The sequence below is a fragment of the Dromiciops gliroides genome, chromosome 3 (genome assembly GCF_019393635.1).
Source record: "Dromiciops gliroides isolate mDroGli1 chromosome 3, mDroGli1.pri, whole genome shotgun sequence".
Lineage (NCBI taxonomy): Eukaryota > Metazoa > Chordata > Mammalia > Microbiotheria > Microbiotheriidae > Dromiciops > Dromiciops gliroides.
In genome coordinates, this window is record NC_057863.1 from 656868271 (window position 1) to 656887327 (window position 19057).

General features: G+C 41.9%; 1 protein-coding gene across 9 annotated transcripts in view; it reads right to left on the reverse strand.

Moving 5' to 3' along the window:
- Nucleotides 1-8570, reverse strand: part of LOC122746015 (cytosolic phospholipase A2 gamma-like) — a 50391-nt gene extending 41821 nt beyond the window's left edge. For 5 of the 9 annotated variants that reach the window (XM_043991492.1, XM_043991494.1, XM_043991493.1 and 2 more), the window contains exon 1: nt 8121-8570. The gene's annotated coding sequence lies outside the window, so the exon portion shown is untranslated. The remainder of the gene's footprint in view (nt 1-8120) is intronic. The other 4 variants (XM_043991490.1, XM_043991491.1, XM_043991489.1 and 1 more) reach the window with 4 other exon arrangements.
- Nucleotides 8571-19057: the final 10487 nt, after the last annotated feature.

Genomic DNA, 19057 nt, shown 5'->3' on the forward strand with positions numbered 1-19057 from the left:
GATTTGGCAAAGTTCTTTGTATATTTGAGATATGAGACCTTTATCTGAGAAACTATCAATAGAAAATTTTTCCAATTTTGTGCTATATTTTATTTTCATGGCTGTTTGTTTTATTTGTGCAAAACCTTTTTAATTCAATGTAATAAAAAGCATCTATTTTACACCTCATAATGCTCTCTGTTTCTTGTTTGTTCATAAATTGTTTGCTTATCCATAAGTCTGATAAGTAATGCATTCCATTTTCTTCAAATTGTCTTGTAATATCTCTCTTTATATCTGGGTCATATATTCATTTTAACCTTATCTTGGTAAATTGTGTAAGATATTGATCTATGCCCAATTTCTGCCAGACTGCTTTCCAGTTTTCCCAACAATTTTTATGAAATAATGAATTCTTATCCCAAAAGCTTAAGTCTTACATTTGTCAAATACAAGGTTACTATATTCATTTACTTCTGTAAACTGTACAATATAGATGACTTCTAATGTCTCTTCCAGTTCTTAATCTATGAACCCATAACCCAAAATGCGCATTATATGTCCAAGCATCAGTACTGCTATCTGTCAACTTGTGTAACCTCTTTTCCCACTTCACCTGTAACATCAGGTAGCTTGGTTACTAGCCAGATGGTTCTATCCCTTCTGTAATCTACTTCTATACTGAACAAGTCCTTGAGATGGTTGAGAGTCTGGACTTAACAAAGCAGCAAGGCCTCCATTCTCACCTTTGAATGGATGGGTCTAGGCTGACTATGAACTACGTTGGACTTTACAGCTTGTCTGTACCAAAACTGCAGAATGTGAGAGCTGGAAGACATCTGAAGAGGTATCTCCTCCACCCTAAGCGCAAAAGAAATCCCCTCTATAACATAGCCAACAAGTGACTATGCAACTTCTCCTTGGGAGATCTCCAAGAACCCATGACTTTGAATTTAAGTATGAAAACAAAAGGAAAGGAAAAAATATGCATTCTTTTCTGATGGGATCCTGGAAATTAAGAAAGAAGTTAAAATAGATCCTGGTTGAGTACCAACAATGTAGCACCCTCCCCAACTCACATTCACAGGTTGAATCTCAACTGTGACTAACCCAGGTTTAAGAATCTATTCTGGGGGGCAGCTAGGTGGCGCAGTGAATAAAGCACTGACCCTGGATTCAGGCATACCTGAATACCAACCTCAGAACTTGACATGTACTAGCTGTGTGACCCTGGGCAAGTCACTTAACCCTCATTGCCCTGCCCAAAAAAAAAAAGACTCTATTCTGTAATTTCCCAGTCCTACAATCACAGCTAATGAGCTTCTTCCAATGTGTTTACCTTGAACAGTCATCCAGTTGACACGAGCTTAAAGAAGAAACCTTTACTATAAGGGAATAGTGGGGCAGCTAGGTGGCCCAGTATATAAAGCACTGGCCCTGGATTCAGGAGGACCTGAGTTCAAATGCGGCCTCAGACACCTGACACAACACTTACTAACTGTGTGACCCTGGGCAAGTCATTTAACCCTCATTGCCCCACCCAAAAAAAAAGAAGAAAAAGAAATTGATGGAGAAACTTCTTTCTACCTCCTAAAGGAACAACAAAGTATAAACACTTCTTTAGGATTGTAGAAGTACACCAGGAAAGGTATATTAATATCAAATGCTGCCTCATCCCTTTATCTATCCTGGGTTTTTTGGGGTTGTTTTTTTTTTTTTTTTTTTAGTAAGGCAATTGGGGTTAAGTGACTTGCCCAGGGTGACACAGCTAGTAAGTGTTAAGTGTCTGAGGCCGAATTTGAACTCAGGTACTCCTGAATCCAGGGCTGGTGCTCTATCCACTGCACCACCTAGCTGCCCCCATCCTGTTTTTTTTTAATAAAGTGTGCTCTTATTTGGAAACTGCCTATGTGCTGACCAAGCAGTTGTTGTTTCTTTGTTCCTTTGTTTGAACTCTATATAATATAAAACTTACATTACAGAGGCTTGGGGGGAGGGTGTTGGAGGGAGGGAGCAGGCCATCTCTTTTTCAACTCCTCCTCCCCACCCCCACTCCCACCCCCACCCCCCACTGACTTTATAAATTTCTAAAAATCTTTTTTTCAGGTTTGGGTTTGTTTTCAACCAACAATTTGATGTCAGAAGTAGGAATCCTGATAGTAAACCCAAGAAGCCTAATGACTCATCTGGACCAAAAATGCCAAGTACATCTCCATGATCTCAGGATTGAGACAGTTAGGAACAATCTATATGGATATACCACAAATTTACAGACATAGAAAGTGTCTCATATCATTCTTTTTTTTTTTAGTGAGGCAATGGGGGTTAAGTGACTTGCCCAGGGTCACACAGCTGTGTTAAGTGTCTGAGGCTGGATTTGAACTCAGGTCCTCCTGACTCCAGGGTCTGTGCTCTATCCACTGTGCCACCTAGCTGCCCCCTCATATCATTCTTAAAATATCTCAGTATCTACAAAAACCTTCCATTTGGACATTTATGGTACAGATATTACATTTTAGTTACAAACTTAATCTCTAATTCGTGGAGGTGGATAGTATGCTTCATCATTAGTCCTTTGGGATTGTCTTGAATCATTGTATTGTTGAGAATAGTTAAGTCACAGTTCTCCATCAAATGATATTGCTGTCTCTGTGCACAATGTTCTCTTGGTTCTGCTCTCAAATGAAATAATTTTCTACAAAAAGGTTATCTGGAAATGCATTCAATCAAATGGATATTTGACTGGTGATAGGGTTTTTTTTAATGTTTTGATAATCCATGATATTATTTTTGTTATTTTGGAGTTTCTAATTTTTCTTGTATTATTATTTTTGGTGAAGCCATTGTATAAGAAATGTTGTTAATCTGAGAAATGATTCACAGAGGGTGATGTAATTTATCTTGGAAAGTTAATTCTTTTTATCAGAATGCCTTGAAATTATTAATTTAACCCTTTCTTATTAGAGACTTGTCATTATGATTAAAACAAACTGTCAAGTATTTAATCAGATATATTTTGTTTTAAAATGAATAATAATCATTTAGTGTTTGAGAAAAGTATAAAAGCTTATTATCTGAAAAGTGCTTTGGGGACTTGCCAGATTTTCAATCCCCTGAATCTTCTGTCTTGGCAAGGTTATAAAATCTCATCAGCTCTGTTAGAGAAGCTGCTGAAAGAATGTGGATATGGAAGCAAAAAAGGAAAATAGCTGCTGCTCTCAATGGGCTTATATTCTGCTGGGCTAAAACAATAGGCTCCCTGAGGGGCAAATACAAAATAGATACAAAGTAATTTCATAAGAGGATGTACTGAGAAAGATGAGTACTAGGGACGACTAAGGCAGAGTTTTGAGGGAGCTTCTGAGAGGCAGAAGTAAAAAGAAACAATCCTCCATCCTCACTTCCTGCCTCTTAGAATAATTAGTCTCCTTCAAAGCTCACTTCATAGACTATCTCATACATGAAGCCTTCCCTGATTTCCCCAGCAGCTAATGCCTCCCATCAAATTATCTTGTATTTCTCTGTGTATAGATACAGCTGCTTTTCTGGGAATTCTCCAGCTGAAGAGGCATTGCTTGGCTAATGGTCTGGAGAAAGGCTGAACCAACTTCTGGAAGCTCATTGGCTGAAAGGTGAATCCTACTACTGTGGGTACTGCTACTGAATCTTACTGTTTTCTAGTGCCATCTATAGCTGAAATAGGGGAATTGTCTCAGGGGTGTTTGTGCTTTCCTCTCCGACTCTTCTGGTTTGAAAGGGAGAAACGATGGGGTACAGGAGCGGGGTGGAAGAAAGCTATGATTTCAAAGTAAGTGAACAAAGCAGAATTCCTGCCATTTGCAGACTTGAGGAGCTTAGCAGTTTTCTGACTTATGAGAACTGTTTCTCATTGAAATAGCATAATACTGGGGCAGCTAGGTGGCGCAGTGGATAGAGCACCGGCCCTGAAGTCAGGAGGACCTGAGTTCAAATCTGGCATCAGACACTTGACACTTACCAGCTGTGTGACCCTGGGCAAGTCACTTAACCCCAATTGCCTCACCCAAAAAAAAAAAAAAAGATTAAGGAAATAGCATAATACTTTTTTCTCAGTTCCATATTGTCTGTCATCAGCTTAAGAGAACCCAAGAAGATTGGTTTTCCCTAGGAGGAGAGTGGTGAAAATCCAAAAGGGAGGAGCTAGCAGAGAAGCAGCTATTTGTGGTGCATATTGTTTCTGAAGGGACTAAGGACGTCAAGTCCAGATTTGTGCATTGCATGGGTACATAGGTTTCCACATTTATGAGCATACCTGCTAGGTTTCTATAAGTATGGGCTCACCTTTCCCCATGGAAACTTCATGCTTGGGTGGGAGAGTATGACCCAAGTTCATAGATGGACCATGATATTTTGATTATTCCTACTTTTACTTTCTATTGAGTAAATGTTATTATCCTTGCTTTTGCCTTGTTTAGTAATTGTTTATATTTAAGAATTATTGGTCGCTTCTCACCAATGCAATGGCACAGAAGAGTTCCAGGGAACTCGTGATGGAAGAGGATCTCCAAATCCAGGAAAAAAAAAAAAAGAACTGCGGAGTATAGATGCTAAATGAACCATACTATTTCTTTTGGTTTTGATGCTGTTGCTTTTTTTCTATTTAGAGGTTATTCATCATTGCTCTGATTTTTTTTCTCTTATAACATGACTAATGCAGAAATAGGATTAATGTTATTATGTGTGTGTATATATATATATATGTATATGTATATGTGTGTATATATATACATATACATATATATACATATACATATACATATATATACATATATATACATATATATACATATATATATATATATATATATATATATATATATACTATATCAGATTACCTGCTGTCTAGGGGAGGGGGGAGGGAGGGGAGGGAGGGAGAAAAATCTGAAATTGTAAAGCTTGCATAAACAAAAGTTGAGAACTATCTTTACATGTAACGGAAAAAAAAAAAAGAATTATTGGTCGGGGCAGCTAGGTGGCACAGTGGATAGAGCACCGGCCCTGGAGTCAGGAGGACCTGAGTTCAAATCTGACCTCAGACCCTTGACACTTACTAGCTGTGTGACCCTGGGCAAGTCACTTAACCCCAATTGCCTCACTAAAAAAAAAAAAAGAGTTATTGGTGTAAAAATATATATATATATATATATATATAATTACTAAACAAGGCAAAAGCAAAGATGATAATAATAACATTTATTCAATAGAAAGTAAAAGTAAGAATAATCACTGGTGTCATAGTGATGAATCTTTGTAATGAGGAGCTGAACACCCTCCTGAACACCCTCAGGAGTGTATCCCCAACATCAGTGTTACCTCTAGGACCCTGAGAGATTTCAGTTATAGCTGCATAGTGTGTCCCTCTCCACAAATCCCAGCCCTGCTATCATGAGAGCAGTGGGGGTGAATGAGCCAATCCAAAGAGTGAGATGAGGGCCAATGCCCTGTCTTAGGTTGCATATACATTTCCATATAGTTATTTTACATAAAATGATATGCAGACATATTTTTATTTCCCCCAGAAGAATGTAAGTTTTGAGGATGATTATTTCATTTTTGTTTACCTAATATTACAGGATCTTCTTGCATGAATGGTGCTCTTATGTGGTGTCATTTCTCTCATTACAGCTATGTCATGATAACTTTAATATCTGGGAAATGCGACTATATTAGGCTCATCAAGAGAGCTTGTGTAAAACATCTAGATTAGGGGGCAGCTAGGTGACGCAGTAGAAAAAGCAGTGGCCCTGGATTCAGGAAGACCTGAGTTCAAATCTGGCCTTAGACACTTGATACTTACTAGCTGTGTGACCCTGGGCAAGTCACTTAACCCTCATTGCCCCACAAAAAAAAAAAAAATTCCAGATTAGTTTGCATGCACATTTCTCTTTTTTCCAATTTCTAAAGAAATCTTTTTTAAATTTTTTTCTAATTACATGTAAAGATTTCTTTTGAGTTCCAAATTTTTCTCCCACCCTCCCTTCCCTCCCCTCTCCAGAAGCCAGCAAGCAATCTAATATAGCTCATACATTACAATCATGTTAAACATATTTCCACATGTTGTAAGAGAAGACTCAGAAGAAAAGGGGGGGAAATGCCAGAAAGAATAAACAACAACAACAACAAAAAAGCAACAACAAAAGTGAAAACAGTCTGCTTCAATCTGCATTCAGACGCCATAGTTCTCTTTCTGAATGTGGAGAACATTTTCCACCATGAGTCTTCTGGCATTGTCTTGGATCACTGTATTGCTGAGAAAAGTTAAGTCTATCACATAATGTTGTTGATACTGTGTACAATGTTCTCTTGGTTCTTACAGGTGCATATCATAGAAACTTTCTTAAGTTAAGGTTCAGATCTTATCATAGAATTTAAAACAATGAGGGTCAGACTTAATTTGTAACTGCCTAGAAAGTAGACTGTGCATGTAACAGATCTTTGCATATTATATATGTATATGTATATATGTGTGTGTGCACATATATACATACACATATATCCAGGTAATAGTAATAACTTCTAGATGTTATAATATGTCATAATGACATATCAAATGAAAACTTCTCTTTTTTCATATATATTTTTTGGCCGGATTTGAACTCAGGTCCTCCTGACTCCAGGGCCGGTGCTCTATCCGAAAACTTTTCTAAGGGAAAAAAAAGTTGGAAGTTCACACATTGTGTTTGTTTAATTTGCTGTTTGCAAGGCTTCCTGGTCTCCCCCCAGCTCCTCACCCCACTGCCAGTGCTTTCTCTTGGAGATTACCTTTCATTTCTACCGTATATATCTTATTTATAGGATTTTTTCACATGTTGTCTCCCCCAATTGGAATGTGAGCTCTTTGAGGGTAAGGACTAAGTTTTTGTCTTTCTTTGTATCCCCAGCTCTCAGAGCAATGCCTGGCACACAGTAGGTACTTAATAACTGGTTGATGATTGAGGGGAAAAAGAAAGAAGATAGGAGGGGATAGGATGAAAAGTTAGAGGGGTTGACCTTGGCTAGATGAAGAGCCACTTTTTGCTAGAGACTAAGAGAAAGGAACGGGGGGGATGATGATGTCAAGAGAGAAAAAGAGAAGAGGGAGCTTATGTTGAATAGCTTCAATTTTCTCAGTAAAGAGGTGAAGACCTTAGCAAGGGTAGAGGGGGACATGTGGGAGGCTTGAGAGAAGGGGTTTAGAATATCTTCTTGGGAAGTGAGGTAATATTTGGAGAAAGTGGGTTGCCTTGCTGCAGCGAAGGCCCAGTTGAAGTTGGATAACATGAATCTATACTGTACCCACTCTATGGTGGCTCAGAGCTCTGCCTCAGTCTCTTTTCTTGTAGGCCAGACAATTTTAATCCCCACACTGTGATTGTAACCAATTCTAGTTGCCCAAAAGCCCTTAAAGAATTGGTATGGGGGGCAGCTGGGTGGCGCAGTGGATAGAGCACTGGCCTTGGAGTCGGGAGTACCTGAGTTCAAGTCCAGCCTCAGACACTTAACACTTACTAGCTGTGTGACCCTGGGCAAGTCACTTAACCCCAATTGCCTCACTAAAAAAATTTAAAAAAAAAAAAGAAAAAAAAGAATTGGTATGGATGGTGAATTTGTAAGCATTAAGGAACCCAAAAAAGAATGACGGTATGGCAATTGGTTGGTTTCACATAATAAAACTCTGCTAAAGTGTAAAGCAAAATTCAGTGGAGAAAAAAACAGTCTATATGGTTGGGAAGTAAAGACTAGAAAGAATGTTTGGTCCCATTGAAATAGAAAAGATATTTAACTAAATTATTATCACCATGGGGCAGCTAGGTGGCACAGTGGATAGAACACCAGCCCTGGATTCAGGAGGACCTGAGTTCAAATCCAGCCTCAGACACTTAATAATTACTAGCTGTGTGACCCTGGGCAAGTCACTTAACCCCAATTGCCTCACCAAAAAAAAAAAAAAAAGTTAACAAATTATTATCACCTGATTGGTGATATTTTAAATATGAGAAGTCTGTTGAAGCAAGTTTCTTCCTCTTTTTAAACTGAATATTATTACATTATAAATATATCTGTTATATGATTATCAGAGTATATTTTTTTTAACTAGAAAATAATAATAGTAAATTACTTACTTTGGGGAGAAAAGGATGGTAAAATCTTCTTAGGAAATCTCTGTGAGGTTCCTTGGGATGACCCCTGCTGACAAGATATTGTGCCTTTTGATACACACCACCAGTGCAACAGAACTGGTCTCCTTAATGTCTGCCAAGCTCAGCAATTCTATTCCCTACCTCCACGCTTTCCACAGGCTGCCTCCCCATTCCAGGAATGCTCTCCTTACTCACCATCAACTCTTAGAGACTCTAGGTTCACTCAAGGCTCAGGTCATTTACTACCTTTTTTTCTTATCGTCTTAATTACTAGTGTAATATACCTCAATTATATTTTCCTCAAATTATTTTATACATACTTATGACTGAACTCCTCAACCCTTACTTTCTGCTTTCTCTTCAAAGGATAATATTTGGGGACTGGGAAGAGGAAAATAAAAATGATCAGCAGAAAGTAGAAACAAACAGCATATTTACTGATAGACACAGTCTGGAATCTAACAGGAAGTCTCGACTCATCCCTTCTTTCTGTTTACAACTGATAAACCTTTGCAGGGAGTGTACTGGGGTGGGGGGTGAACTGTGTACTGTGTAGGAAAGGCTATGTGTGAAAGTGTCCATTTTATTAAAATACAATGTTTTGGTACTTTTGTGGATTTTAACAAATATTTTTAAAAGAAAAAAAATTTTTTAAAGTAGAGTATTAAAAAAAAATGTAGAGTATTGGGGCAAATCAAATAAGTAAAATAGTATATGTAGGTACAAAAAAAGAGATAAATATGGGATAGGGGAGTGTGGCTAGATAGCTAGACAAGAACTCTTGTGGAAAAGACCCAAGGATTTTATTGGATCACAAACTCATCATAAGTTAACAGTGTGATTCAATGTTTAAAAAATAAAGTCTGGGGGTAGCTAGGTGGCACAGTGGATAAAGCACCTGCCCTGGATTCAGGAGGACCCGAGTTTAAATCCAGCCTCAGACACTTGACACTTAGAGGAGAGACTTTAAGGGGAAATGATTGTTGTCTTCAAGTGTTCCAGGGCCCTCCCACAGAAAAGGAATTAGACTTTTTCCCTGGAGGGTCAAAGCAAGAGTCAAGGAGAGAAACAAATTTAGGCTTAATGTAGGAATAGGTTGACTTGGGAAGTCATGAGTTCCCCTCACTAAAGTTCTTCAAGCAACAGCTAGATGGCTCTTATTGGGGACATTAATAAAGGGAATAGGGGCAGCTAGGTGGCGCAGTGGATAAAGCACTGGCCCTGGATTCAGGGGGACCTGAGTTCAAATTCAACTTCAGACACTTGACACTTACTAGTTGTGTGACCCTGGGCAAGTCACTCAACCCCCATTGCCCCGCAAAAAAAAAAAAAAAAAAAAAAAAGACTGAGGAGGACCAGAGGGCTGACAGACTAGGGAACTGGAAAGATTGGGGATTCCTGTGACTGAATGAATGCCCCCACAAACTTAAATGCATCCTTGCTTCCAGAGAAATGGAGCATACCCACAGCCCAAGCATCAAGCAGTCATAGCCTGCCTGAAAAAGCTTATCAGCTGTAAACAGAAAGGAGGGATGAGTCAAGAGCTCCTGTTAGCTCCCAGGCTGTGTCATCAGCAAATATGTCAAGTTTGATTCTACTCTCTACTAGCCATTTTTATTCTCTCCTTCCCAGTCCAAAACAAGAATTTATTAAGGATTTACTCTGCACTAGGCATTGTGTTAAGGACTGGAGATACAAAGAAAGACAAATAAACATAGGGCCCTGCCCTCAAGGATCTCACACTCTAATACCGGAGAAAACAACCCTATACTAAGGAGATAAACAGGGCAAATGGGAGGTGCTATCAAAGGAAAGGCATTAGCCATGGAGGTGACCAGGAAAGCCTTCCGGCAGAAAGCCATGAAAGAGAGGTGAGAAGGGGGAACATCCCAGCCAGTGAAATAAACACAGTCAGGAGTTAGGATGTCAGGACATCTGATGCTGCTGGATGGTAGACTGTGGAGGGGAGGAAGGGATAAGACTGAAAAGGTAGGAAGGGGTCAGGTTCTAAAGGGTCTTGGTATTTCTATTTGATCCTGAAGGCAATAGGGAGCTACTGAAGTTTACCGAGTAGAGTAGGTACTGTGTTCAGACCCACCATGATTAGATCTGTGCTTTAGAAAAATGGACAAGGGAGGCAGCTAGGTGGCGCAGTGGATAAAGCACTGGCCTTGGATTCAGGAAGCCTGAGTTCAAATCCAGCCTCAGACATTTGACACTTAACTAGCTGTGTGACCCTGAGCAAGTCATTTAACCCTCATTGCCCTGCAAAAAAAGAAAAATGGACAAGGTAGAGTAACAGACCAGAAAAACAATACAATATTATTACAATATTTCAATGAGCTGGTGGAGGCCTGAATTGGGATGATGGCTGCATGAGCTTGGAGAAGGGGGCATGTAAGAGAGATGGTGTGAGAGTAGAGACAAAAAGAGACTGGCCAGATGGGATGGGTGAGAGGGAAGTCAAGGATAGCACCAAGGTAGTGAGCCTGGGAGACCAGGAGGATGGTGGGGCTCTGGACAACAAGGAATTTGGGAAGAGGAGATGGTTTGCAGGGAAAGTTCATGAGCTCAGCTTGAGCATACCAGGTTTGAGATGCCCACAGGACATCTAGTTGGAGGTGTACAAGAGGCAGCCAGCAAATCTGGACTCAGGAGACATCAGCAGAAATATTGGGACTGAATATCCAGGAGTCATCCGCATAGATCAGATGACTAAATCCATGAGAACTGATGAGAGAATATGGAGGAAGAAGAGAAGCAGGCTCAGGACAGCTCTCTGGCAGACAACCACCATGATGGTGAGAAATAGATGGGACAGGGGTAGAGGCAGGAGAGTGGAGCTTATGCAGGTAGAGGGGAGGAGGCCTACCTTTTGTGGACCACACAGCCAGGTAGTCAGGGCTGACTATGCTGACAGGACCTTGGATTTCATCCCCCTCCCCCAGCCCCTTTTTTTAAAAAAGAGGATAAAATGAAGGCCAAGAAAGGTAGAGTTATTTAGCTAAGGTCACCCAGCAAGTCAGTTGCAGAGCCAAGACTCAAAGTTACTCAGGTTCTCTGACACAAGCATGTGGGAGCCCAAAGGTACCTTAGAAACCTTCTGATGGGGAGGGGGGTTGGAGCCGAGATGGCAGAGAAAAGGCAGAGTTGCCTGAGCTCTCCCAAATCCCCCTCCAAACAACTTATAATAACACCTCAAAATGAATTCCGGAACAGCAGAACCCACAAAAGGATGGAGTAAAACAATTTTCTGGTCCAAGACAACCTAAAAAGCAGGAAAGTGTGTCACACCAGTGTGAAAGTGAAGTGACATCTAGCACAGGTTGCACCAGAACAAGTCACATCCCAGCAAACCTGAGCAGACCTTGGGGGCAACTGAAGCAGCAGATGCAGTGGTAGCTTCCAGACCTCAGCCCACAGATGATAATGGGGTCAGACAACTGGTCGTAAGACTACAGGGGTCCCTTGGTTGGCACTTGGTGCAGGACCTGGGTCGCAGTCCTGGGTCACTGTCCCAGAATGAGGAGCACTAGCATACCAGAGCTTGTGACCACAATGGAACAAGGTCCCTGATCACAGTCCCAGGACAGAAAAGAGTGCTTGTGGTCACTCACAAACCACAGCACAAGCCAGGAGAGCGGTGATCACGCCTCTCTTTAAATCATACCACCAGGGCAGCTAGGTGAAGTAGTGGATAAAGCATTGGCCCTGGATTCAGGAGGACCTGAGTTCAAATCTGGCCTTAGACACTTGACACTTACTAGCATGTGTGACCCTGGGCAAGTCACTTAACCCACATTGCCCCAAGGGGAAAAAAAATCTATTTTACCATGCAGGAAAGTAGAAGGCAAGGGAAAAAGAGAAGAGGGTGCAGCTGATAGAAGTAATGGAAGAGGAAGAAGTCAGAAGCAAAACACTTTTGAGGATGGACCACGTAAAAGGAGAGAGAGAATAGGATAAATGGTGGGGGATGAGATAGGATGGAGGTAAATGGAGTGGTTAATCATAACTGAAAAAAATTATAGCAAGGCCTGATTTTTCAAACATATAGAGAACTGAGTCAGATTTATAAAAATAAGAGCCATTCCCCAATTCATAAATAATTGTAATTCCCCAGGTAGGAATGTAAACAGTTTAATCTTATTGGGTCCCTTATGATTTCTCTTTCCTGTTTACCTTGAGTCTTATATTTGAAAGTCAAATTTTCTATTCAGCTCTGGTCTGCATCAGGAATGCTTGAAAGTCCTCTATTTCACTGAATGTCCATCTCCCCCCCACCCCACCCCAACCCCCATAAAAGGATATGAACAAGCAGTTTTCAGATGAAGAAATCAAATTTATCTATAATCATACAAAAAAAAATGTTCTAAACACTATTGATTAGAAAAATCAACTCTGAGGTACCACTTCATACCTATCAGATGGGCTAATATGACAGAAAAGGAAAATGACCAATGTTGGAGGAAATATGGGAAAATTTGGAGACTAATGCACTATCGGTGTAGTTGTGAATGGATTCAACCATTCTGGAGAGCAATTTGGAACTATGACCAAAGACCTATAAAACCATGCATACCCGAATGCGGGATGGCCCTCAGAGGGAACTCTAGACCCAGAAGTCACCAGAGCAGTTTACAGGGCGGTAGTAGGTCTTACAGACCAGCCCGAGCACCCAGATCAGTTCCCCTGGTTGGAAGTTGTCCGCACCAAGCCCCCGTGGGTTCGGATGCGTAAGAGAACACAGGGACAGGCTAGGATTTTGGTTGGCCAGGCATCAGGGTCAGACCCCCACAAGCCAGTTGTCTTACAGGGGGCACCAGAAGATGAGCCTCCCCCATATATCTCGGCTTCACCACCACCTCCCCAGAATCTGAACCTTTATCAGCCTCTGGCTCCCTACGAGACTCCCTCTCCGTGGGCCTCATCTCCACAACTTCTTCTGGCCCTTTCCCCAGACCAGAGAGGGGGACAGAGTCCCCTTGATGTAGCCAAGGCCAGACCTGCCTTCCAGATGCTCCTCCAAGAGACCCTGAGGCAGGGCTGAGAGAACCCAGATGGGACTTACCAACCAGACCAGTCAGTCTTCTCTTATCAGCCCTTCACCACCACGGACCTCCTGAATTGGAAAAACCATTCCCCTCCCTATTCTGAGAAGCCCCAGGCCATGATAGACCTCCTTGAATGGATCTTCCACACTCAACAATGCCACTGTCACGGCCCACCCAGTGGTTCCTAAGCCCTACACCCTATTGGCCCAGATATCCCCTGAGGCTGCCTGGTTCACATGCTTGCATCTCAAGGATGCTTTCTTCTGCCTGCGAATCGCCCCACCCAGTCAGCCCCTGTTTGCCTTTGAGTGGGAGGACCTGGACTCAGGCTGGAAAACCCAGCTAACCTGGACTCCCCTTCCGCAAAGATTCAAGAACTCCCCCACTCTTTTGGGGGAAGCTCTGGCACGGGATCTCCAGGCATTCCCTCGGCAGGAGCTGGCTGCACCTTGATCCAGCATGTAGATGACCTCCTCCTTGCTGGATCTACACGAGACCAGTGCTGGATGGGAACCCAGGCCCTGCTGGATCTCCTCTCTAAAGCAGGGTACAAGGTCCCCAGGAAGAAAGCCCAGATCTGCCAAACCCAGTTGCAGGTATCATTCCCTGGGTCCATCATTCCAAAGTGAAGAAGGTTCAGCTGCCCAGTGATGGGTGGAGGTCTGAGTTGGTTCCTGATTGCCCCAACAAACTTCAGATCATGAAGGAGCAGTGGGACCCTGCCAGCAGGCTGTTGGCCCAGAAGCGGACCACTGCCCGACGTAGACAGCTTTCCCAAGACCCCTCTGCTGATGCATGAGACTCATTTAACCATGTTGATTTTCCTCCTCTGTGCACTGGCACTTGCTATCTATCTGTTTTGCCTGAATAACTGTCTTATCGTCTTCCTGGTTCCCCAGCTGTCTGTCTATGCTGACTCAGACTTCGTTTCCCCAGTTATGGCTATGTCCCCTGAACTGGAGGGAGTGGGGAGATCAAAGCGGGCCCTAGATGATGCCCCTCTAGAACCTGGGGGGTATAGAGGGGGCACCAAAGGGGGGAATAATATGGGAAAGTACAAGGGATAAAACTGAGGCCCAAGCTGAGACCCCAAAATGAAAGTAGAACATACTGTTTGTTCCCCTGAAGTCTATGGTTTAGTACCAACTTCCTGACTTATGCCTCTGTTTACTGAAATATGCCTTCCTGTCTGCCAAGTAATTCACCACAATGTACCTGTGAAAATCTGCATGCGTTGAACACCTAAGAGATATAAAAATGCAGCTTGGACACTTGTTCGGTGCCCAGAGTATCAGAGGCTACTCTGCTTAGGGCCAGCGTGTCAATAAACTGCTCTTCCTTATTCCTGAGTGCCATTTGGGTTTCTCTATTGGAATTTCCCACAACATAACCAGTGAATGTAACAGTTGAATGCTAGCTATCCCCTGAGAGACTCACAGAACCATAAGAGAGGTGACCTTGATGCCGTTTTCTTCTCTTTGAAGAAAACTGACAACATCACTGAACACACTGTGCTAAAAAGCTTTGGATCCTCACAGCTGTCAGATTGGCTAATATGACAAAAAAAGAAAATGATAAATGTTGGAGAGGATGTAGGAAAATTGGGACACTAATGCACTGCTGGTGGAGTTGTGAACTGATCTAACCATTCTGGAGAGCAATTTGGAAATATGTCCAAACTGTGCATGCTCTTTGATCCAGCAATACCACTACTAGGTCTGCATTCTAAAGAGATCATTAAAAAGGGGAGGAAAGGGGGCAGCTAGGTGGCTCAGTGGATAAAGCACCGGCCCTGGAGTCAGGAGGACCTGAGTTCAAATCCAGCCTCAGACACTTGACACTTACTAGCTGTATGACCCTGGGCAAGTCACTTAACCCCAATTGCCTCACCAAACACCCCCCCCCTCCCGCCACAAAAACAGAAATGATGGAGGAAATGGTTTCAGAAAATATGGGAAGGTTTAAAGGAGCATCTAGATGGCATGGCGCAGTGGATAGAACACTGGCCCTGGAGTCAGGAGGACCTGAGTTCAAATCCGGCCTCAGACACTTAACACTTACTAGCTGTGTGACCCTGGGCAAGTCACTTAACCCCAATTGCCTCACTTAAAAAAAAAATAAAAGATACTGGAGTGGTTTACCATTTGGGGCGGCTAGGTAGTGCAGTGGATAGAGCACAGGCCCTGGAGTCAAGAGTACCTGAGTTCAAATCTGACCTCAGACACTTAACACTTACTGGCTGTGTGACCCTGGGCAAGTCACTTAACCCCAATTGCCTCACTTTAAAAAAAAAGAAAAGATATTTAAAAAAGGGGAGGAAAGGACCTAATGTGCAAAAATATTTATAGCAGCCCTTTTCATGGGAGAAAGCACACAGTCATGCTTCACTCCATTGGTGGCCCAGAATGCTGTTATGAAACAAGGAGGAAACCTTGAAGGTCACCTAGTCCAAGGACCTTATCATACAGTTGAAGAAGCCAAGGCTTAAAAAGACAACAGATTTTCAGTGGATTTGAATTCCGATCTTTCTGACTGCAGGGACAGCACTCTCTTCACTGTACCACCTAGCAGCCCTACACAAAGAGAACTCTATTTAAAAAAAAAAAAAAAGGAACATATGGAAGAGGGGCTAAAACTTGAACCTCACTCATCTAAATTGGTCAAAGGAGAAGTATATACATAAAGAAGAACACAGCAAAAGGGGAGAAAGGAGAAACGGAAATCAGAGAAAGGTTACGTTGGGGGAAGATTCATTCTAAACAAAAGAAACTATAGATTTATTAAAATATAATAACTCTTTTAATAGTGACAAATAACTGGAAACTGAGAAGATGCCTATCAATTGGGGAATGACCAAACAAGGGATAGTAAATAAATGTGAAAGAATACTGTGCTGTAAATAATGATGAGAAGAACAGATAGCGGGAACCTAAGGTCAGGAATACCAGAGTTAAAACCTGCCCTCAGACACTTACTAGCTGTGTAACCCTGGGCAAGTCACACCGGTCAAGAAATGGTAGCAGTAGGGGCAGCTAGGTGGTGCAGTGGATAGAGCACCAACCCTAGAGTCAGGAGGACCTGAGTTCAAATCCAGCCTCAGACACTTAACACTTACTAGCTGTGTGACCCTGGGCAAGTCACTTAACCCCAATTGCCTCACTAAAAAATAAAAAAAAAATTAAAAATAAATGGTAGCAGTGATGCAGCTGCTGAACATTATCAGTCCATTTCCCCAGACCCACACTGGGTAGACATTCTCAACTGGCAGATTTCCCCTCCTCAGGGCAAGAGAAAGTTATAGAGCCTTCCTTCCAATTTGTGAGGCCAATTTAGCAAAGCCTATGTCCACCTTCAGTGGTGACTGTATCTGTGAAGTATTCCGGGCAGATAGAGCAGTCAATTTTAGATTGCTAACCAACTCTCAGCCCACCAAGATTGACAGGAGTGAGGCTTGGCTGGAAGAGGGCTGGAGGACTTTCTTGTAACCCCCAGCAACTACACAAATCAATGAGGGGTGAAATTTTTTTTTAATTTTAAACTTTTAAAAAGGTGGGCCAGCTAGGTGGTCCAGTGGATAGAGTACTGACCTTGGATTCAGGAGGACCTGAGTTCAAATCCAGCCACAGACACTTGAGACTTACTAGTTGTGTGACCCTGGGCAAGTCACTTAACCCTCACTGGCCCGCCAAAAAAAAAATCAATGAGGGGTTCGAGAAATAAACCTATTTAAAGAAAGGATCTTTGAACAAAAGATTTTCTCCTCCACCCAGGAAGTTGCATATCAAGGAAGACCCTCCTTAAAAACTGGGAGGAATAACTAAGGGCAGGGATTAAAAACTAGCAGGAATAATAAAGAACTGGGATATCAGAGCCTGATATACATACCTAGCCCTAAAGCAACTACTTGAAGAAAAGGACTTTCATTGGGAAAGGTCCCAGTCAATCTCTGAATTTCAGTTATTCTGAGGTCCACCACCCCCCCAACCCCGCAATCTTCCATCTAATGTCAACTGGGGCAGCTAGGTTGAGCAGTGGATAGAGTGCCAGGCCTGGAGTCAGACAGACTCATCTTCTTGAGTTCAAATCTGGCCTCAGACACTTCCTACCTGTGTGACCCTGGGCAAGTCACTTCACCCTGTTTAGTTCAGTTTCCTCATCTGTAAAATGAGCTGGAGAAGGAAATGGCAAACCACTCCAGAACTGCTCTGTTACTCAATGGGTGCTGGGGGTTATAGGTATAACTTTGAGGGAGGCCAGATGTATATTCCTGGGAAGTGAGGGACGATAATGTGGCTGTGACCCCATCCTCAGTGACATCCCCAAGAGTAGATAGAACCTGAATAGCTCACTGACATGTCCAGCTTGATGTAGGAGGCAAAAAAGGGGTTAACAGAAAAACCTAAGACCCAAAGGGAGTCAAACCTCAGTTAATGGATAACTTCCAAGTCAGGATGCTAGGTTCTTACCCACAGTAATCAGTACCCATAACAGGAACAGAGGGAGCTAGGCCATGAAGACCTATGACAGGCTATAGAAACTTAGACTAGAAATAAATGAAAAATGAAGATGTTTTGAAACTAGCCGTGGGAGCCAGAAAGAGACGCGCGCAGAAAAGGCCAAATTTGTCCCCAGATTCACCTTATGACACGTAACCCCCCAAAACATACCTCTATTGAAAAAGGTACCCGCCTTGGGGGTTGGCTTAGGACCCCAGGAACTCCAAATTAGGATAAGCCCTCCCCTAGGGTGGAGATTATTATAATGAGACTGATAATCAATTTATCCATACTATAACTATAACTGTCTTTCTTTCACTATTCGAGAGTTACCTTTCCACTATTCTGGTTCTCTCCTACAGTATTGCAATAAAACTTGGGAACCTGGGTCAAAAAAAAACAACCCAAAAACATGCATACCCTTTGACCCAGAAATACTTCTACTAGGTCTTATGGGAAGGAAGGAAGGAAAAAACAAAAAAAGGAAAAGAAACTATATGTACATGTTTGTAGTAGTTTTATGGCAGAATTGGAAGATGAGGGGATGCCTATCAATTACAAAAATAGCTAAATAAGTTGTAGCATATATATGATTGTGATGGAATACTATTGTGTGATAAGAAATGATGAGCAGGATGCTCTCTGAAAAACCTCAAAAGACTTACATGAACTAAAACAAAGTGAAATGAGCAGAACCAGAAGTACATTGTACATAGTAACAACAATATTGTATAATGATCAATTGTGAATGACTTAGTTCTTCCCAGCAATACAATGATCCAAAACAATTCCAAAGGACTTATGAGAAAAAATGTTATCCATCTCCAGAGAAAGAACTGATAAGAGTCTGAATGCACATCAAAGCATACTTTTTAAATTTTTCTTTATTTTTCCTGTTGGTTTTTTTTGTCTGTGTTTACTTTCACAACATGACTGACATAGAAATGTTTTGGATAACTGCACATGTATAATTGACATCAGCTTGCTTTCTCAATGAAAGGGGAGGGCAGGGAAGGAGTAAGGACACTCAAAATATTAAAAAACAAATATTAAAAATTGTTTTACATGTAACTAGGGAAAAATATTAAATAAAATATTTTTTAAAAGAAGCCTTCTGGGGCGGCTAGGTGGCGCAGTGGATGGAGCACCGGTCCTGGAGTCAGGAGTACCTGAGTTCAAATCCGGCCTCAGACACTTAACACTTACTAGCTGTGTGACCCTGGGCAAGTCACTTAACCCCAATTGCCTCACTTAAAAAAAAAACAAAACCAATGATCCAAGACAATTCCAAAATACTCATGATGGAAAATGCTCTACATCTTGAGAGAAAGAATTGATGGAGTCTGAATGCAGATCAAAGCACACTATTTTT